Source organism: Cricetulus griseus (genome assembly GCF_003668045.3).
Source record: "Cricetulus griseus strain 17A/GY chromosome 1 unlocalized genomic scaffold, alternate assembly CriGri-PICRH-1.0 chr1_0, whole genome shotgun sequence".
Lineage (NCBI taxonomy): Eukaryota > Metazoa > Chordata > Mammalia > Rodentia > Cricetidae > Cricetulus > Cricetulus griseus.
Window position 1 is genome coordinate 49,315,341 of NW_023276806.1, and position 21,996 is coordinate 49,337,336.

General features: G+C 47.5%; 1 long non-coding RNA gene across 2 annotated transcripts; it reads left to right on the forward strand.

Moving 5' to 3' along the window:
- Positions 1-8,563: 8,563 nt before the first annotated feature.
- On the forward strand, positions 8,564-21,314 carry LOC103161050. 2 transcript variants are annotated; one of them, XR_003481189.2, is made up of 4 exons: positions 8,564-8,718; positions 19,375-19,461; positions 20,121-20,224; positions 20,831-21,314. It is a non-coding gene; the product is annotated as an uncharacterized LOC103161050 (long non-coding RNA). The 2 variants fall into 2 exon arrangements; XR_003481188.2 differs by lacking the exon at positions 19,375-19,461.
- Positions 21,315-21,996: the final 682 nt, after the last annotated feature.

Sequence of the window (21,996 nt, forward strand, 5' to 3'; positions counted from 1 at the left end):
TGCCTCCTGTAAAACCTGTCAGATGTCAAACCCTAATTCCAAGTATCGTAACTCCCCTTTTCCCACCCACCAGGCTAGGGGCTCTCTCCCAGGGACTGACTGGCAACTTGACTTCACCCACATGCCCACAGTCAGGCGAGTTAAATACCTCCTGGTACTAGTGGATACTTTCTCAGGGTGGGTAGAAGCGTTTCCTACTACTAACAAGAAAGCTCAGACTGTCTCTAACATCCTTCTCAGGGAAATTATCCCCCGGTTTGGGATTCCAGCCTCTCTTCAGTCAGACAATGGTCCTGAGTTTACCTCTCAGATCTCTCAAACCCTGTCTAAAGCTCTCAATATTCCTTGGCATTTTCATATTCCATACCACCCCCAGTCCTCAGGGAAGGTGGAGAGAACTAACCGTTCTTTAAAGACTGTTCTGGTTAAAATGTCACAGGAACTTCACCTTGACTGGGTAAAGCTTCTGCCTCTGGCCCTTTTCAGGCTTAGGGCTCTCCCTAAACAACCACTTTTCATCTCACCCTTTGAACTCATGTACGGGCGGCCGGCTCTAACACCTGGCCTCTCACCTAAACCCTCGCCTCTCCCTGACCGCTTGCTTACACCTTTACTTCATCATCTCCGTTCCCTCCTTTGGGAATTTGCTGACCACTCTCTACCTCGGCCATATGCCACCCCCTGTACCTCTCCAATTAACATAGGGGATCAAGTACTTCTTTCTCCTCCAGACCAGAGCCCCTCCCCCCTGTCTCCTAAGTGGAAGGGCCCTTTCAAAGTAATTCTTGTCACTCCAACAGCAGCTAAGCTTGAGGGCCTTCCCCACTGGATTCACTTATCCCACCTCAAGCCCTTTACTTCTCCACCTGAGACTCACCCTTCATACACAGTTTCTACAACAGGACCCTGTTCCCTTAGGTTTCAGAGGACACTGAAATCATCCACTTTACCTCCTATTTCAGAAGAATAAGGCTCAATTTTTACAAGGCTGATTTAAACTTTCCTGCTTCTAATTACACTCTGCTCATTAATTTCCAAAGTATCTCACAATAATTTACTTAGCTGTTGTTACAGGAATGCCAGCCTAAAAACCATGGATCTAAAGATACAAGGATCACCAAGTGTTTGTGCCTTCTGGTTAAAGGTAACCAGAAAGATTTCATACCACCTAGATATGATTTAATATGTCTAATCTTTGTTTTCCCAAACTTTAAGGACTCTTATAAGTTCCATGAAGCCGAATCAGATCCAAACAGGTCAGATTCACTCCAGGTAATATCCAACCCTTCCCCAGTCCCAATTTCTCTTCCCTCATCTTGGGACTCCTCGGGAACCCCTCCCTCATCTTACAATCTTCCCGTCAAATGACAGGACTTAAGAAAAAAATTTTTTTTTCTAAACTTAACCTTGTCCTCTATTCTACAAACATCTTGCCAGGACTAAAAGGCACCAGAGTGGCCCGGACTACAATGAAACAACAATCAACTCCAGGACGTGGCAGCACCCCCAACCCCCCAAAGACGATCAACGCCCCAGGCCAGCAGGAAGCAGCCTTAAGACATCTTCGCCCCTACTTCCCTAACCTGCCACGCCCAATTCTCTAACTTTTATAATAAACAACAGCCGGGATTGTAAGAACAAAACACCTGGATGACCCTAACCCCGCCCCCTAACAAGCGGGTACTCACTCACCCGCCATGCCTTTCGACCTTTGCCCTACTGCGCATATGCAACCTTCCCTTTAAAAGGTCCTGCCCCACACCCCTCGCTCTCTTTCTCTCGGCTTCCCTAGGGTTGGCTGACTGCCCATCCCCCCTTTCCCCCCTTTCTGGTAAATAAACTCCACGTGGATTGCTTATTCGTTGTTCCTTTCCTTATTAGCAGCTGCAGCTTAAACAAAAGAATAACAGAGGCTGTTATGATAAGGCTGGAGAGGGACCTGGCCAGGAAGCCCCAAGGTGGGAGAGGGACAAACAAGCCATGCAGACTGAGTTTATGTTGGGAGTTTTATTGGGGGAAGGGCATGGGGAAAGGGAAGGGAGAGAGGGGAGAGAGAAAGAGGTGTGTGTGTGTGTGTGTGTGAGAGAGAGAGAGAGAGAGAGAGAGAGAGAGAGAGAGAGACAGAGAGAGACAGAGAGAGAGAGAGACAGAGAGAGAGAGAAAGAGAGAGAGAGAGAGACCTACCTGCCTCTTCAGAGAAACAGTGGAAGAGAGGGCTTGAGTAGGCAGAGCTTGTCTCTTAACAGGACCTTTTGCACCTGCATACAGATCCAGGGTACTGCTTGCCATGCACCCCAAGGGGTGGGGCCAAGGTGTGCCTGGATGCTAACAGAGGCAAGTGTAGCCAGCTTGGTCTACAGAGTTCTAGGACAGGCAAGGATACATTGAGAGATACCTTCTTGTATCAAAAAAAAAAAAAGAAGAAAGGAAAAGGAAAGCATTCCTGGGACTGTACAGAAGATGCCTTTGATGGCTTTTGGGTCCCACATTGTCAAGGCTGAGAAGAAATCTCAGTTCCTTTCCCTGGATACTTTTGAGAGGGGCTCTGAGCAGACTAATGAGTTCTGGCACCTGGGGTGGGTAGAGGCATGGCGCCTACCCTGGCTCACTTCTAGCCCCAGCTGGGGAAGGGGAGCATGTTGCCTAGCAACCTGAAGGCCTGATGAGGCTTCCCACTGTGCCCTGATTTCCCTGCAAAGGGGCATGCATGCGAAGATTGTTAGAATGCTGGAGGCTATGAAAAAAAAAAGAAAAGAAAAAAAAAAAAAAAAGCAGAGACCATGCCTCCGCTTGGAATATCTTTCTGGGTTCTAAAAATGGAATCTGCCCAGTAGTCAAATTTCCCTCTCCAGCAATAGTAAAATTTATCATTCCCTCGGGCTCTGTAGGTTTGTGCCTGGCTGCAGGGGAGAGTGCTATAAATGGTTATCTCTCCTAATGGAAAGCCCTTGGAAAGCCACCTGTGTGGAGAATGACAGTCTCCTGCACAACAGGCTTGACATCTCCCACAGATCTTCCTGGAGGAAGTGAGGTTTTTGCCCACACTGATATTCATAGTCTCTTGGGTAATACAAAATAATTATTAAATAAAAATAAGCTGGTTAAAAGGGGAACCTGCGTAAGACCAAACTAGACTCCCTTAATATAGGTGACAATGGTGTGACTGGAACAATATATGAGGCCACTGTTAGTGGGTCCAAGATCTAACTCTAATACACATTGACTTAGTGGAGCCCATTCTATAGGGAGAGATACCTTGCTCAGCCTAGACACAGGGGTGGTGTGGGGGTGGAGAGGTGCCTTGGTCCTGCCTCAATGAGATGATGGGACAGACTCAGTAAACTTCCTTACCCTCTCCATGGGGCAGATGGGAGGAGGGGGAAGTGGAGGATTTGGGAGGAAAGGGGGGGGACTGGGATGGAATGTAAAAGATTAATAATAAAAAAATAATAAAATATATTATAATATTTTACAATATATTATAATATAATAAAAATAATAAAAAATAATAATAAAATATATAGCTCTTATGTCAGGGACTGCCCTAAGTACTTTATGTGTATGAACATAGACACTGACGACAACCACAGGGTAGCTACTCTATTATTACTTTTACTTTTTGATGGTTGACTTAAGGTACTCTATAGCCCAGGCTAGCTTCAAGCTTGGCATGCAGCCCAGGCTGGTCTCAAACTTGTGATCCTCCTGCTTCAGTCTCCTGAGTGCTGAGTTAACAGGAATGAACCATTGTTCCTGGCCTACTGCCTTCATTTTATAGATACCTGAGGCACAGAGGTCAAGAACTTGCTCAAAGGCACAGCTGCCAAGTAGCTGAGCTGGGATTTGAACCCAGACTGTAGGGCTCCAGGGTCTGTGTTCTTACCCCAAGCACTATGTGATGACTTATAGTAGGTGCTGGGGAGGCTTTTTCTCTATCCAAGGTCAGGTACCCAGCTGAGACTTGGCTGTGTTAGTGCATGGGCCTTACAGCCCAACTTGTAGTCAGGGTTGTGGGAGCCTGAAAGCTCCCCTAGAAGTACACACCCAACCTCAGTCCCTCCTCCTCCTCTTACTGTCAAGGCTTTTACAAGTCTGTCTGAGTGAGCTGCAGAAGGATTCTTCAGTTTCTGCCATGACTCTAGGCTGTCAGGGGGAACAGACAAATGAAGTCCCCAGGTCTGAAAGCCTAGGTCCATCCATCACAGGTAGGCAAGGTCAGTAGCTGTATGTACCTCAGGGTAGCACAGGTGCTGAGAATGAGGTAGCTGAAGAGCTTTTCTGCTTTCCCTAGAGAGGGGGTGCAACAGAGGGAGGAAGAGCACCCCCAGGCCATGGGTGAGGAGCAAAAGTGCCCTTGTTCTCTCTGCATTTGCAGGCTGGCATGGTGAAGTGAGTTCTGCCTGAGGTGAAGGGAGTTTGGAGCTTGTTCCAAGAACACAGGAAAGGCGGTTTGCTGAGTTTCCTCTGTGCAGGGAGGTGAACTCCAGCTCTGACAGCTCTGTGGTCTTGCCAGCTTGCTAGCCCTTGACAGTGAAAGAGGGTTAAAAACCATACACTTCTCCCAGAGACTGAAGGGCTCACTTCGGGAAGGCCCTCTTTGGCCCCAAAGGGCGGCCCCAAAGGGCGGCCCCAAAGGGTGGCCCCAAAGGGCTTACCAGTGAGGGCCCTGGCCCCTGGATGACGGGCTGGGAGCCTTCAGAAAGGAAGGGAAACCTGATAAGGACTGATTGTCAGGGGACAACTCTGGTCTGGACAGGCTCATGCCCCTGCCTCTCCCACCCCCAAGGCCCTAAACCACAGCAAAAATAGCATACTTAAAAACCATCCTGAGTGCTGCAGGTGAGAGAGAATGCCTGTGGTCTCCATCCTCCATAAGAGCCCACCCTCGACACCATCTCTGGTTGAGGTATTCCAGGCTTTGAGCATGGTCTGACTCTGCCTTCAAATAGTCGAGATCAGTAGGTCTGGGTATCCTGAGGGCCAGGGTGGTTTCAGCTTCCAGCCCCAGCCCCAACCAGGTCTCAGAAAGCCTGAGGAGACCCTGGGGGAGGTCAGAAATGATCTACATCCACCTTACCTGTCCCCAGAGATAAGAACTCCAGGTGTGAGCCCTGCCTGGGGCTGCTGCCACCATCCTGCTGTCCTGCTGTCAAAGCTCTCTTTCACCAGAAAGGGTCAAAGCCAGGGAGGCAGTGAGTGAGTCTGCAGGGCCTGTGGAGAAGGCTGAGAGCTGGGTGTACCCTGGCCAGAAGCCCAACAAGCCTGAATGTGTTATGAAAAGATAGTATCATCTGCCTTTTGGGCAAAAGCTCGTGGTGTTGTCCTCACCCTGTGACCTCTGCCTGGGCACTGTGTCCCTTTTTGCCTGGCTCTGCTCTCTCTTTAGGGCTGTTCTGAACACAGGAATTGAAGCCTGGAAACAGCACTCTGCAGGGTGATTGATGGCTATGCCTTCCCTTCACAGACACCATTGCTGTGGGACAACAGAGTTGAATTCATCTTTTTATGTGATGAGCAAGCCTCAGGAACCAAACTGCTGTGTGTTAAACTTTGTGGTCCCCCTATCGGCCTCCCTCTGCAGCAAGGCCCATGGGAGCCATTGGGAGGGAGCAGTGAGACACAGTTCAGTTCAAGGAGAAATTCTTCCCTAATGTTCCTCCCTAGACTACAGGTTTGGGGAACCCACACTGTTAGGGGAACTTTGACCTTTGCAATTGAGTCCAGAACACAGGGGCACTGAACCCTTGCAGCCTTGGTCACCCCAAATCACCTCATGAGCAGCAGCCTTACTAGACAGAAGGAAATGAAGCAGACAAGCATAACTAGAAGAGACAGATACCAGATTCTGGAAACCAATGATCATGGGGGGCAGGAGGGCAGAGGTCAAGGGTCAAGAGGTCTGGGTATCTGGGCAGTGGGGAATATTCTCAGGTCGGCCATGGTGAGCTATCTTTCCTCTCCTTTGCCTGATGATGGGTACAGAGGCTGAGTGGGGTGAGGAGAGCACCAGCCTAGGAACCCACTGACTTCTGCTATAGCCTCCCAGAGGTGGGTATGTGGGGTCATCTTACCACATAACATTGCTTGCTGGCTACAGCCTGAGGGGACAATCTGGCCCTGGTCTTCAATGCTAAAAGTGACTTTCACTGAACACCTCTCTCACTAGCTGTGTGCTGGGTATTTGGGGGACATTGTTGTTAGCCTGGTTTACAGATGTGAAGACCTCATTCAGGTCAGTGTCAGGAGCCAAAGGAGCCAAAGAACCTGCTCTACCCAACTGCTCTTCCTAGCATTTGGGTGATTTTCTCACTTCTTGGCCCTAGGGACCATTAGGCTGCTTTTTAACCTCTTAAATTAAACAACTCCTAGAGGCAGCCCAGCCACAGGAATGCAGAGGGTTTGTCCTCTGCCTTTGGCCCCAGTCTCCTGACTGTTCTAGAAAGAAGGATAGGGAGAAGATGGGGGTGGTTGGAGTGTCCTGGGGGAGGGCCTAGAATTGGTCTCTTTACCAGGCTAATCTCCAGGAGCCTTCCACTTTGTGACCCTAGGCAGGGTGGGGGATGGTTGAGGAGGGAGACGTTGGTAAAAACTGCAGCTAAATCAGAATTCTTTCTACCCTTTCCATGGGGTGGAGGTAGAGGTAAAATCCCAAAGACATGCATCCTATCATCGCTCAGCCTTCGTGCCTCAAGACTTAACACAGCCCTGTCTCTGCCCCTTCAAGCTCAGACCACGATACTCAGGCCACCAATGGCTGGCCTGGTGGCTTGCCTGGATCTTACAGTGTAAGACCTGCTGAACTCTTGAAATCACGCTGGGATGCAGGTATCCTACCTTTCCAAGAATGGCTTGCCCTTTGAGAAGTCATGGGAAATAACATGACTTGCTAACAGGTCAGAGAGAGCTTAGAGGGAACATCCTAGAGAGCAGGGGTGAGTGAAATGCATTATGGAAGTGCAGATAGGATTGGGCAAGGGCAGAGTGCATTCAGGTCCTGATAAGCATTCTGGGGGCAGAGAAGAAAAAAAGTAGGAGAGGGGTAGATCATATCCCAACCATCTGAATACAGACTACTACAGATCATGGACTCCATAAGCAACCTGATGTTACATACCCAAAAGGATAAGGGAGGAAGGTTGCTGAGGTTCTAGTCCAGCTAGGGCCACAACACAAGACTGTTTCAGGGGGTGGGGAGTGGGGAGGCACCGTGGCTATGTTTCAGGATTAAGGCAGGGAGAGCAGCTGGGAGGTACCAGTTGGTGCACACTGTGTCCATCACATTGTAGAAGAATTCTGTGACGAGCAACCTGTGCATCTGTGTTCGGTGGAGCAATAGTTCTGGCCTGGCCATGGTAGTTATCCTCCCACAGCTGGAGTGAGGCCCACTGGCTAGAGAAGTGAGCAGGGCACAAGGGACATACACATGGGGCTGGTGTGATTGCCGTTACAGAGGCTGCCGCCACCTCTGATGAGTCAGTGGTTCGTGTCCCGTGACAGCACTGCTTCCTGGGATTGGGATTCAGAGAAAAGCAGGGTGGGAGGGAGCTGGCGGGGTACTGCTTCAGCCTTTGGGAGGCTGCAGCTTTGTGTCCTGCACCCAGAGGAACACCTTTGGGAGTGCTTCTCTACAATGAACCTGAGACCCAGGTCAGCATCTCCAGGGCACATAATCTCATGCCCAGTCCCCCATGCCCCTTACTCTCTTACTGAAAGCCTTAGCACCCAGGGGTGACTCAGGAGGACTGGAAGAACATGGATGAAATAGGAGATAGAAGCTGGTGTTTCCTTTCTCTCTGGGGTGAATGGGACATAGTCAGCCAGCTGTCTTTGCTTGAAAATCCTAAAGCCGGCTTGGTACCATTTGCCCCACTTGAAGCCATAGCCCTCCTGTAGCCTGCACACTCTAGAAGACCCCCCTGTCGCTGTCACCAGATCCTCAGAGAAGTGTCAGTAATTGACCAATGTCAGTGGCCTTTCTGCTACAGACCTAGGATTCCTCAAAGGAAGGACCACTGGGTAGGGTGTCAATTGTGCAGGTAAGGACTAGAAGAGGTTCCTCAGAAGACAGCCTTGAAGCCCAGAAGGTCCGATTCCAGGTCAAGGGAGCCTTCTTTGGGGAATCCTTTGGCTCTATTCCAGGATGAAATGTGGGGTGGGTAGGTTGCTTCCATGGAGAGGAAGGTGGGGCACTGATCTCAGCTCTAGACAGGGAAGGCTGCTGACATTTGCTTTACACAGGGCCTCAACCCATCATGCATTACTGGCTTAGGCATGTTGCATCTCTATCCATAGTTGAGGTTTATGGGAGTTCTGCAGGAGAAGCAAAGGCAGGCACCTTGGGGACACTGACGTGGGGACAGCGGTGAAAGAGCAGGTGCTTCTAGGGAAATTCCAGACAGAGACAAAAGGATGGAGACAGACAGGCAGGAATGGTTACTCCATGAGCTGTCCCTTCCCAACGAGTGTGGGTGGAGCTGAAGACTTGCTGAGTAATGCCCTCAAGGGACTGCCAAGATGAGGAGGATGTGTGGCCCTTGATGGGTTCAAATATCAATGAAATCACTCTCCTGGCCTCAGATGCTCCTCCAGTGGTCAAGATGACAGGCTGCTCTTCTGAGGCAAACTCCCTCCTAAAGACCTGAGTTCTGACTCTTTAGACTCCATCCATCCATTCCTTCATTCACAAACAGCTGAATACAGTGCTTCAGGAGCCTGGAGGTGAGGGCAATGCTAATACATACATGCTTAACACCGCCAAGCAGTGTCTTAGCATGCAGGTGTGGGAGGCAGAGAGGGCTTTGGCTCTGCTGGTTTGTGAAAGAGGCAAGATAGAGAAGACAAGCAGGAGAAAGTAGGAGAGGACATTCCAGGCAAAGGCCAGGTGGCACTGAAAGGTCAGGGCAACTGAAGGAAGCAGGAGATAGGACCTGCAAATGTGGTGCAGCCTCCATACGGGCTTTGCCAGCCCTCTTGACGTTTGCCGGACCTTGGTCTGATGTGGAGAGTGAAAAGCCTGATTCATTAAGGCCTGGGCTTATACCTGGTTTCCACTACATAGAAGCTGCTGAGTTCCGGTTGGTACTCATTACCCCATATCTCAGTTTCCTCATCTGTGACTATGCTCTTGGAGTTTCTGTGAGAACACAGTGTGATACTGCTTTGTAAACTCTAAGTAGCTGTACAACCCTGAGGCATCATTGGGTAACACTTTGGTAGCAGCCTTAGCACCCAGGCGCCCTCAGCTTTGAGTGCTATTTCCTTAGAAAAGGCCACGCGGAGACCACTCTCACCCAGTCACTGGATGACGTTGATCTTTTGACCTTTTCCATTCACTCTTTGGGGTCCTTTTGGTTGAGACTAGGTACAGCTGACCAGAGAGCTTGGAACCTGCTTGGTGGAAGAGGCAAGAGGCAGAGACCGAACTGAATCTACAGGCTAAATGTGGAGGGTGCAAGAGTAGGGTTAGCCCAGTCACAGTGGGGCAGGCACCTGTGGCAAAGCAGGACAGTGAGCAGCTAGCTGGTGAGTGGGGCCAGGAGCAGTTAGCAACACAAACCATAAGGAGGTGGAGAAAAAGTAGAGAAAATAAGTCAGGAAGACAGTCTGCCTCCATTTCCCTCTCCAAGCTCAGCATCTTCGGTGTTGGCACTGCTAAGAAAGTAGAGTAGGAAGGAGAGGAAAGTATCCTGTGGCTCCACCTGACTGTTGAGGCTTCTTTTCGGACCAGCTTGCCCCCATACTACAGTTATTGGAGCAGATTTTGTTCCCGTTAGCCCCTGGAGTCACTGGGCTCTGCCTGGGCATGTCCCCAGTGGTCAGTGACTCAGCTATCTTTTTTGGTTTTTTCTTTGCTACAGGGTTGGGTCCACTAGCTGCTGAACTTGGTTCCCAGGGGGCCGTGCCCCACATGAGACCAGGTCCTTAGAAGCCAGCCTGGCTCCTGCAGGTCTTCCTTGTCTATGTCACTGGTCCCAAGTTCCCTTCGTCAGTAGCATCATAGCACCACTACAGAACTGGACCCAGTGGTTCTGCACTGAATAGGCGCCATAAATATTTGTTGAATGGAATTCTTGCCTCTGGTTGGGATTTTCCACTGTAGCCAAAGGGCTGCTCCAATCCTTGCCATGGCCAGGCCTGTTTCGGAGTCCACCCTATATGTATGTTCACCGTGACTTCTCCTCCTTGCCACACCCATTCCTCCTCACAGACATCCCATCAGAATGCTCCTCAGAGCCACAGACTGACTCCCTGTGGGCCCATGGCTGCTTGAGAACTCTGTCGCCCCACCCATTGTAGCTTCTTGACCTCTGTCTTCTGTTTATTCCTTGTTTTTCTTTCCCTGCACATGTCTCAGTAGTGTGGCTGAAGAAAACAGGCCCAAAGCAGAATCTATCTGAGCCCTACAGAACCAGACGCAGAGAGGTGACAGATCTTGCCAATGGCCACGGGACGGGTACCGTGGGAAGCTTTCAAGGCCAGTGGTCAGACTCCCTATGCTTTTAACTTTTATGTTATAGTTTCCTACATCCAAAGTTTGAGGGACATCCTCACAGAGATTTGGTGAGGACTAAACAAGGTCAAATACAAGAAGCTGTTTTGTAAACTATAAAAACACTGTGCAAGCATTAACCAGTTGTAAAATACTTTGGAAATAGTCACATTGTTAGTTGATAAGATACTTGCAATTGATTCTATTGTTTCTAAACTAACCATGAACACTTGCCTTTCTTTTTCTCCTTTTCAGTTGAATAAATCAGTTGAAATTTTGAATGAATTTGGCTTGCTGGTTGTGTTCCTGGTTTATCTCTATGATTATGATTGCCACATCCATTCTCCTCTGACTGCATGGTGTCTCTTCCCTGGAGCCCCTCATTTCTGTTTTCTAGGCTCTTATCCACAGCCAAGGCACCCTCACATCTTGCACCTCACATCCCAGCTACACCATGCTGCTTCTTGACACCCTTTTAGCTACACCATGCTGCTTCTTGACAGCCTTTCACCTCGAATCCATCCTCTCCAAGCTGTTAGAAAATTCAGTTTGGTTATTTCCTTTCCACTGAGCCTATCTTATAGCCAATGGGATACAGCAGGAAGCAAAAATAGGAAGTGGGATTACGGGAAAAATAACTGCCAAATCCATTGTTATTCACTGATGTTATTCATTGATGATACAATCGAATACCTAGCAAACCCTGGAGAATACACTGAAAAGCAAATATAGCTCATGACTTTTTTAGTTGGCTGCAAAATAACAATTGACACTTACGTAGAATGGAACTCTTGCCAGCCCTGCCCTAAGTGCTCTGTGTGTGCTCCATAGCTCCCCTCTACTCTCACTGGCTTCATTTTGCAGTCAAGGAAACCAAGACCTGGGCCACTGGGCCACTGGACCCAGACCAAGAGGTCTAGTGTTGTGCCTGTGTGTTTAGTTGCTCTGCCATCAACAGTTGTGCTGTGTGCCAGCAATTCTTCCTCACAAAATGTGTTAGGAAGAAAAGACATGGTCACCACAGTGGTCAGAGATGCTGGCATTTCAGCAGGTGCCTTGTCACCTATGTCCCTGGGCAGCTGTGCTCTTCTTACCCCCAGAGTCTCGTGAAACCTGTCATGAAGTTGTTATCAGCTTCTGTCCTTCTTGCAACTAACAAAAAGGTTCTGGATTTTAGCTAGGAATCACTTGGGAAAGAATTCTATATAATACCCTATGTCTCTTCCATTCTAGGATCACATTTTGTGCTCAGCAGCCTGTTTTACAAAGGGCAGCTCTGCCTGCAACAGACATCCTTTGACTTACATTTTTGTGTTGAAAGTCCCACCCCAACTGAGGAATTATTGGCAACTGATAGCTGATGAGAGAGGGGAAGTCCTTTTATTTTTAAGTATTTGGCCCCTGGGAGGTTGGCCACATACCAGAGGATGGCCCCATAGGAGCAGCCCAAATTAGACTTGGTGCTTAAAAAAAGAGGACTCAACGTTGGGTGTGTAGGGAAGAGGGGTATTGGTCTGGGAGGAGCTGGATGAGGGAGTGTGAATCTGATCAAATTACACTGTCTAAAATTCTCAAAGAACAAAACTCTGCAGAGTTCTTGACAAAAGGAGCACTGCTCCTTCCAAGTTTTCATGTATGGACCACAACATCTGCAGACAAGGATGCTCTGACTTCTTCCTTTCCTGTGTGTATCCCCTTTGTCTCCTTCACTTGTCTTACTGTTCCAGCTAGGACTTCAAGTAGAATATTGAATCCTAAGTGAGCTATCTATATAGCCTTCTCCCAAGGTCCAGAGATCGTCACAGAGGAGGGGATAAAAGATTGGAAGAGCCTGAGGTGGTAGAGGACTACAAAGAAACAGTGTTCCCCAGACACAACCGGGCAGATGTACATAAAAACTCACAGAGCTTGTGACCACATGTACAAGACCTGTTCAAGCTCAGCCCGACAAAAATCTCAGCATAGGGGCCAAAGGTGGGCACATAGTCCCACCCCTAACTGAGGAATTATTGGCAACTGATAGCTAATGAGGGACAGGAAGCCCTTTTATTTTTAAGTATTTGGTCCCTTCGAGGTTGGCCACACTCCAGTGGATGGCCGCATAGGAGCAGCCCAAATCAGACAATTTGGGTGTGTAGGGAAGAGGGGTGTAGACCTGGAAGGAGTTGGGTGAAGGGGTGTGAATATGATCAAAATATATTATATAAAATCCTCGGAGAACAAAAATGATTTTTTAAAAAAATCATAAAATACTAAAAGTAAAGAGACTGTTTGTAGCCAGGTGTTCCAGGCAAAGAGAAACTGCAGTGACCGCTCAGTGCCTGTTGGGTCTCAGGGTGGTGCTGACGGCACCATCTTGAGTTGCCAAGCGATCACATGTTTTATGTTTTCCTCACCATTTGGGAATTTCTCTGGGGTTGAGACAGTATGTCTTCTCCTACAGTAATTCTTAGGGGCTTGAAGAGCATACTGAAAGAAGTAGGCCACTCATTGCCTGACTGATTTTAAGTTCTGGCCCGTGACTTTTCTGTCCAGGAGAAGTGGAGGAAACATTTATTAAGTGCATTGAACATGTGCCCAGCATGTTAGGAAGTTCCATAAGCCATCTTAATCCATGCCATAACCTTATAGAGTAAGTGTTATCAAATTCCCTTTGAAGGGAGGAAATTGAGGTTTCCAGGCTTGAGGAGCTCTTGGCAGACTGAGAACTGGGCTAAAACATGGTTGGCTCCAAACCTGTGGTCTTGCTTTGCATCACACTTCTCCAAGGTGGAACACCGCCACTGCAGCATAAATCTGGATGGGGTGTGGAGTGAAGTGTCCCCTCAAAAATAACAGAAAAGTGACTGGGGTGGGGTGCTAATGGAGCTGGGGGATTCTGGGACATGTGGCTAGGGGAAGATTCAGGACTTCTAAGGATTACTGACATTCTCTGGGCTATCACTTGCCCACTAATAGGACTATACTGAATTCCCATTAGGCTGAGCAGTTGTAGAATGCCTCTGTTCTGGGCCTGTCTGCAGAATGGGTTGACCCACTAGGACCCAAACCAGTGGCTTCCCTGGCTAAGAGCCTTTGCTGCATCTGAGGACTAAAGATGAACCTCAGAGTCTATCACTTGGGCCAAGTTAGATGGCAGGGATACTGACGGAATAAACAGGAAAGAGGGAGTTTGGTTCCCGATGCTGGGCCTGTGGACTCAGCCTGTTTCCACAAGGAACAGAGGTGGTAGGGATTCAGATACAGCCTGGATCCTCTCTTGTCCCAGCTGTCTCTGACTCACATGTAAATCCCGGTGGCCTTTTCAAGGGTGGAAGCTTGGCCAGAGAAGAACTGGGTGAGAAAAGAAGCTAGACAGAGGCATACAGTAGAGCTAGAGACACGAGTTACAGTTATGTGGGCGATGGATAGAAAGGCTAAAATAGCCAGCACATTGATTGAGATTGTACATGATCCAAGAGTGCTACAGAGCATCTTTTAATTATGTGGAAGGTGTGTGTGTGTGTGTGTGTGTGTGTGTGTGTGTGTGTGTGTGTGTGTGTGTGTAGGCACTACTTCATGGGTAGGCACTCTTCCAAGTCCTATTGCACTGATGAGGAACCAGAGGCTTATGGAAACTTGAGCCTATACCTTCTGGACCCTAAGCCAGTGTGTCTGCTATGTTAAAGACACAGAAAGTCCAGTGACCTCAGGCAGTGCAGACTAGCTAGTCCAGGATTGAGATCACCTAGCTCTGGTTTCCCCCATCCTCATATGATTCATTCAACCTGCCATCACAACTACACACACCCTTGTGTTGGGCCTGTCCCTTGTAGGCAGTCTCCTGCAATCCTCCTTTCTTCTCTTTCTGGAAGAGAGCTGGTGGTTTACACTGAGCTGAAAATAACTCAGGAAGGATCTGAGATGCTCAGGAAGGAACTCTTGCCATGCAGGCTCTAGCTCCTGGTCCTGCCTGGGTCATGGTAAATGGAAGAAGGTAACTTGGGAGAAGGGGGTCTAGAAGACTAGTGGTCTGATGGATGAGACACTGGTCTATTTAAATGTCCTCCCAGGGCTCATGTGCTAAAGGTTTGGTCCCTAGATGATGTGATGGTGTCAATGGGGCCTGATGGAAGGGAGTTAATTTACTATAGGCATCCTCTTGACATGACCGTTGGGTCTCAGTCCTCTGTTTCTTCTCTTTGCTTCCTGGCTAGCACAAGGTAAGCAGCTTGCCCCTGCCATGTGCTTTTACCACAATGTGTTTTCTTACCATGCGTCCAAAGGAGTAGTGTAAAATAGCCATGGGCTGAAACCCTGAGGCAAAACAAAATCTTCCTTCTTGTAAGACAATCTCAGGTATTTTCTCCAAGCGACAGAAAACTGACTGAAAATGTTTACCAGTAAAACAGCAATCATAACCTTAATACCCCAGTTTGGCTAAAGTTGAATGGCTATTCTGAATGTGGAAGTTCTTAGGAAATGGTAAAGTTATTGAATTATAAGAGTATTCGTATGATTTCAGGAATGTGTGTTTTATGAGAGAACAAAGCCTTGAGCCAAGGGATGATGATTTAACTAGCAAGGGCGTCTTCCTGGGCACAAAAAGTCCCTACTGTTTTTTCCAGAAACATACCTAACATCCCACAGCTGTCCTCTGGCTGTCTCCCATGAGGCCAGAAATCAGAATGAGCTGGTAAAAGACCCTTGTGAGGAACCTCAAGGCTGGGTCCTGAAGTTTCAGAGGGTTTTTTAAGGGCAGGAAGTTCTGTCTTCAGAGACTGTGGCTGAGCCTGTGGTAGCCAGGAAGCTGTCCCCTAAAAGAGGGTCTTCACTGGAGAGATGGCTCAGTGGTTAAGAGTACTGATACTCTTCCAGAGGACCCTGGTTCAATTCCCAGCACCCACAAGGCAGCTCACAACTGTCTGTAACTCCATGATCTGACACCCTAACATAGACATTCGTGCAGGCAAAACACCAATGCAAATAAAATAAAAATAAATTATTTTAAAAGGGGGGCTTCCTGTGATTGACAGAACACTCAGGCCATGTCACCACAGTGGTGCAAGCTGGTCTCCACAGACCAGTGGACAGACAAATGGAATACAAACCTAAGGACTGTGCTACACCTAAAAGGCACAACCTTCTGTTTTGCTGAACACCCAAGTGGCCCTCTTGGAAGTATAGAGACTACATAGCTCTAAAAGAGCCACAGTGGGGCTTTATATCCAGCTTTGTCAGAATCAGCTCACATCTGCATGTGTGTGCACACACATTCCAAAAAATGGGCACATTCAAATGAGTGCACATACATGCTCACCAAGAGTAGACCCGGGAATAGCCTGCCTTTGGGCATGTCTCACCATTTTCCTTTCATCTTTTGTTTTGTTTGAGGAAAGGTCTGGCTATGTAGTCTTGGCTCACTCTGCAGACCCATCTAGTCTCAAATTCACAAAGATCCACCTGCCTCTGCCTCCAGAGTGTTGGGATTTAAGGCCCATGCCACCATACCCAGCATCATTTTGTTTTTAAGACAGGATATTACTACATAGACCCAAACTTGCAATCCTCCTGCCTCAGCCTCCCAAGTGATGGAATTACAGGTGTGTCCTGTCATGCCTAGAAAAGCAAATGAACTCTTTTTGCTTTTTAATAGATATATTTTATTTTTAATAGGTGTTTTGCTTGCATGTATGTATGTGTACCATATTATCCCTATTTTCTGCAGATCTCAGAAGAGGGCATCGGACTGCCTGGAACTGAGAATGGTTGTGAACCACCATATGGGTTCTGGAAGTCAAAACTGGGTCCTTTGTAAGAGAGCAACAGTTGCTCCTAAACCCTGAACCATCTTCTCAGCCCCAACCTATTTTTAATAGCCCTGTTGCATGAAATAACAGATATTTAAAAATTTTTTAAATCAAATTAACAGTGTTAAAATATAATGCAAATACTGTTAAAGTTTTTTTTTTTCTGAGTTCCACACAGTCTATTGAATTAATTAAATTGGCTTGTGACTTAGGCATTTTTAAAAATTAGGTTCACTTTTGGAGCTCCCAGGCAATTTTTTTTCAGGGCTTAGCTAATGGTTCTTTGCTATGAGACTGGCTTTTGCCATAGGTGGGTTTGTTTGTCTCTCTTGACAAGGATGGCTTGTTCTTTTCTAATTGAGGGTGGGTGCTAGGAGAGCTCTAGGCCCAAGGCTTGCAGCATTGAGAATACAAATGTATTTGTGTTGCAGTCCAGAATACATAAACACATGTATCTAGCTACTGCAGTTTGGATCTAGAATGTCTCCCAAAGACCCCTGTGTTAGGCTTCTAGCTCAACACTGTAAGGATTCAGGCATTCAGGCCTGCCTGCTCCTGTCACCTGGCAGAATGCACTCAGGCAGTACTCTGGTCAGCTCAGGGATAAAGGACCCCTTTAAAAGAAAGACCTCTGGTCTCTTTCTGTTCTTTCTCCCTTCTCTCTCTCTCTCTCTCTCTCTCTCTCTCTCTCTCTCTCTCCCTTGCTGTTCTCCTATCTCCCTCTTCTCTTCTGTCCTCTCTCTGTATCTGTGTCTCTTTACCTCTTTTCCCCCATCCCCACCTTTTCTAATAAAACTCCTCACTAAGCTCTGTTTCCTGGCATGTTTGTCCCTCTGCCTCAGTCACCCTCGACTGTCATGGAATCCACCAACTTTCCTCAGGCTTTATCATAACAGGCACTATTGGGCCACAGTGGAAACTTGAAGAGGTGGGTCCTAGGAAGAAGTCTTCGTGGCATTGGAAAGTGGTGATGCATTTTTATGAAATGGTTGCTACATTCAAAGATACTGCAACTTTTGCTGGACCTCACAGCCAGAGTAGTACACATTGAAGCCACTTAAAGCTTAAGACACTGCTATCCTACTGTGTTCCTGTTTGCTTAACCTGCCTCGAAGAGAACCTTACTTGCCTGGGATTTCCTATGTGATGAACTTTTATAACCTAAGCCAATGCAGACCTGCAGTCTTAAATTACATACTCTTCCCTGCCTCACATACAGAGAGCAATGTATGTGTGTTTGTATGTGTGCTGTGATAGTTATTATCGAAAATAAGACATGGGTTGAAAAGCAACCTTATAAAACAAATGTCCTCATAAATGCTGGATTCAGCATTTCGGTATTTTGTGGTAGTGTTTGTTTGTTTATTGTCTGGGTGGTTTGGGATCAGTTGGAGTCAGTGACCTAATCCCTTGTAAAACTGTTGGAAGATTTCTGTAAAGTGACCCCCATTCCCTCCTCCATGTGATTCTTTCTATGCTGTTCAATAAACACAGAGCAGAGCCCTTTGTTGGAGATAGACCCAGGGGCAGGCAGATTCACAAGACACTTTCTGGCAGACAGAGATTCAGACCCATACAACAGACAGATGGGAGACAGCGAAAGACATGGGGGCACAGTAGAGAATCTCAATCTGGGTTCCCACTTGGTTAAGTGAATCCACATTCTTTTAATTTCTTTTACTTACTGTGACACCAGCAGATTATTGGTGACTGTGAGTGTTATGAATAATACATTCAAACTGATGGACCTTTCTCTCTCTTCCTGGCCATGTGGGAAGTGGTCTCACTCCACCACTTTCTTCCATTGTGGTGTGCTGTCTCACCAGAAGCCCAAAGACTGATCAGCAACAGACTAGAGACTTTCAAACTGTAAATCAGTTCACAGGGTCATGTAGCCATTACTGCAGTGAATTCCAGGACACTTACCCCTTCTGAAACAAACTTTCTACCTATTAGCAATGAATATTCATTTTTCTCCAGGCAACTCCTCCCATCTCTACATACAGAATTCCCCTCTCTATTTCCATGTCTGTCAAAGGCCAAATAAGCCCTTTCTCTCTGTGATGGAACTCTAGTGTCTGTGATAGTGTAGGAAGCTGACTAACATACTAGCTGAAGTAAAAGCTCACAAGCTGACACACAGCCTTCCTCTATGTGACATATTCATACTTTCCAGCTACTCAAATGACGGTAGCTAAACTGCTTATAGCCAGTCAGCGGAGAGATAAGTGCAGAGATGAAGAGTGGGGGCGGGGCACATGAATCATTAATCACCAGGGAGGTGGAAACCCAAACCACAGCACAGCAAAAACCCTGATAAAAACAAGTGTTGACAAGAATACAGAGAAATTAGAAAGCCCATCCTGCTGATGGAATGTGAAATGGTGCAGATTCTGTGGAAACAAGTCTAGAAGTTCCTCAAAAAGATAAACATAGAGTTATCATATGACCCATCGGTTCCACTCCTGGGTGTATACCCAGGAGAGAAGAGTCTTTATTTTCACCTCAAACCCAGTGTGTGAGTGTTCATAGGAGCATTACTCACAACAACCAACAAGAGAAAACTTATCACATGTCCATCAACCAGATAATCAACATATGGTGAATCTACACAGTGGAATACTAGTCAGCAATAAAAACAGAGGAGCTGTGCCATGCTACAAGACTGGTGAGCTTCGAAAACGGTGCCACCAAGCCTGCAGAGGCAGAAATGTGGGTAGCACGGTAAGCGGTCTATGGGCCCGTGAGCCATGAAGGTGGAGGAAGCACTGGGCCCTGTGAGAAGAAGGGGCCAGTTATCAAAGGAGACTCTAACTCATTAGAAAAATAAGCAATCATCTGCAAAGTTTTGAGTCCCTGCTAGAAAAAGGAAATCAGAGAATCAGTAAATATACCTGCTTAGCCGCTGGGAGAAAGTACCATTAACCATGAGAAGTTGAACAGGGCGTGGCCCTTGCTATGGACAGATGTTCCTTTGGGGGTGTTGTCTTCGTCTTCACAAGCATCAAGGAAAATTTTCCCTGGTTGGTGCACATGGCTGTCCAGCCATGGGCCTTCTCAGACTTGGGCTGAATCTGTTATTTCTCTAATAATCAGCGGATGCTCTAGGGAGCTCCTGGGAGCCCATGCTGCAGTGCTTCTCCAGCTCACAAGAAACATGACTTTGAACTAGAAGCCCAGAAGGTGTGTTAGCTGTCTCTTTCCTGGTTCCCTGCTGAGCCTTGCTCAGTCAATAGCTTCCTCTGTGCCTTTGTCTTGTCTGTGGAGCTCCATGCTTAGCAAATACTCATGTCAGAATCCCTTCAGCCACCCCACCCCCATGTAGGGAACTTGCTTCACTATCCCCCTCCCATCCCAGGAGTCAGCCTCAACTTCCCTTCTGCTTCCAGGACTTGCCTCTGCCATTCCTGTGGATGTGAGCACCAGCTCCTGCTCCACCCCTTGCTCCCATCTTGCCCTCCTCTACCTTCTTTCCTGCATGCTGGCTGCCTGTCCGCTTCCATGCAGCAGCAGAGCAGTGCCTACAGTGTCCACTCTCTCTCTGATAGCTGCCTGCAGAGCCTGCGCCTAGTAGCTGAACATGTCCTGAGTGTCCACAGACGTGCTTAGCCCACAGACAATGCTCTTTGCCTTGCATGCTCTGTACTTGATTTACATTAATTTTGGTTAGTTTTAGTTTTTTGAGACAGGGTTTCACTGTGTAACAGTCCTGGCTGTTCTGGAATTCGCTTTGTAGTCCATGCTGTCTTCAAGCTCACAGTGATCAGTCTGCCTCTGCCTCCTGAGTGTTTAGATTAAAGGCATGCGCCATCACCACCTGACTATATTAATTTTTTTTTAAGGAAAGAAACATTCATTTTCTTGGAGAGTGAATCAGCCCAGAAAGCTACCCTGGAGGGTGTGGTGGCTGACCTGGGGCTGCTGAGTTACCTCCTTGGAGGCAGATGTGAGTAGCCATTTTCTGACATGCCTGTTTATACTCCAGGTATCACTTAGACTCCATGTGCCTTCTTGGCAGCCTTACAGAGCTGAGGTCTCTCACAGTCCCCAGCAGAGAGACATTGGGAAATACCTGTCACTTCTGTCTGGTTCCCTGGGCTGAAGAGAAGCTTCTCTGGGCCCACCTGTCCTGACCAAAGACCTTTCTTTCCTCTCACAAGAGGAAAGAGAGTAGACCCAGGGCAGCAAGGTCCTGCCATGCAGTTTCCAAGAACCTTGGGAGGTATCCTCAAGCAAGCCAGCCCCTCTTCATTTGTCAGACAGGGGTGGGGTGAGTGGGTGAGATGGGGAGGTCCGGAGGGGAGGCAATTTCTCAGGATCACTTGGGAGCAAGGTGGGCAGTTGGCCTATGGTGTTTTTCCCATGTCTTGACTGTAACAAGAGCACAGGTTGCTTGTTACCAAGGACACCACTGAGACTGAGATTCTGAAAGAGTTGTGTGTGAAGGGTTTCAAGCTGTCTATTGCAGAGCTCTGGCCCTCAGAAAATCACCAAATGTACTAGGAATAGAAGGGAGGTGGCATAAGGCTGTTTTCTCTGGCTTCTCCTATAGGAAGGTGGTTGGCAGTTCCAAATGCACTATGGACACACACCATGCTCAACACTGGACAGAGGCCTCGGGAAGCACTGTGGAGATAAAGCAGAGCCCTGGCTGCATACACCTCTGCTTGAGCTTCTTCAGGAAGTGGGAGGCTTGGGGAAGTCCTGTATATTCAATGCTATTTAGACTTCACAATTTCAGTAGCCATTTCCAGGCAGTAGAGACCTCCAATCCAACCCTCATGGCTTGGGGCTGGGGTGTGTCCGGAATTTGGTGGTATGGGTGCCAAGTAGAATGCTGGAATTGTCCTACCCTACCCACTCACCCACTCTGATGATGGCAATAATTGACTATGCTTTCAGATAATCAACTGAGCTTTAAGATAACTTTGAGCAGTTCCATTGAGATCTTTATAAATGGCCCTTACTTGGGATACATTTGAATTTCAAGGGCTAGTAGGAATTTACTTGAAATAAAATTATTCTTTAAAAAGTCAGAGAGGCCTACTCTTTCCTGGAGGGAAATGGAGGAGGAGGAGTGGATTTGGGGGAGAGCTGAAGTACGTGTGGAGAGGACTGGGAGGAGTGGAGGAAGGAGAAACTGTGGTTGGGGTGTATGGAAAATGAAAAATAAAAATAAAGATGTATAAGGGGGGAAAGTCAGTCACAAAAGGCAGCACATTGAACTATCCTGTTTATGTGAAGTGCCAAGAACTGATAACTCTGTAGAAACAGAAAGTAGGCATGTGACTGCCTAGGGTTTGGGAGATGAAAGCCTGGAGGAAAAGGGAGATTAACTGATAACAGGTAGAAAGTTCTTTTTTCCCAGGGCCAGATGGCTTCAGTGCAGAATTCTACCAGAAATTCAAAGAAGAGCTAATACCAATACCCCTCAAATTGTTCTACACAATAGAAGCAGAAAGTTCATTGCCAAACTCTTTTTATGAGGCTACAATTGCCTTGGTGCCCAAACCACAGAAAGACACAACTAAGAAAGAGAACTACAGACCAATATCCCTCATGAACATTGATGTAAAAATACTCAATAAAATACTGGCAAACTGAATCCAAGAACACATGAGAAAAATCATCCACCATGATCAAGTAGGCTTCATCCCCAGGATGCAGGTATGGTTCAACAATCAAAAATCTATCAATGTAATCCACCATATAAACCAA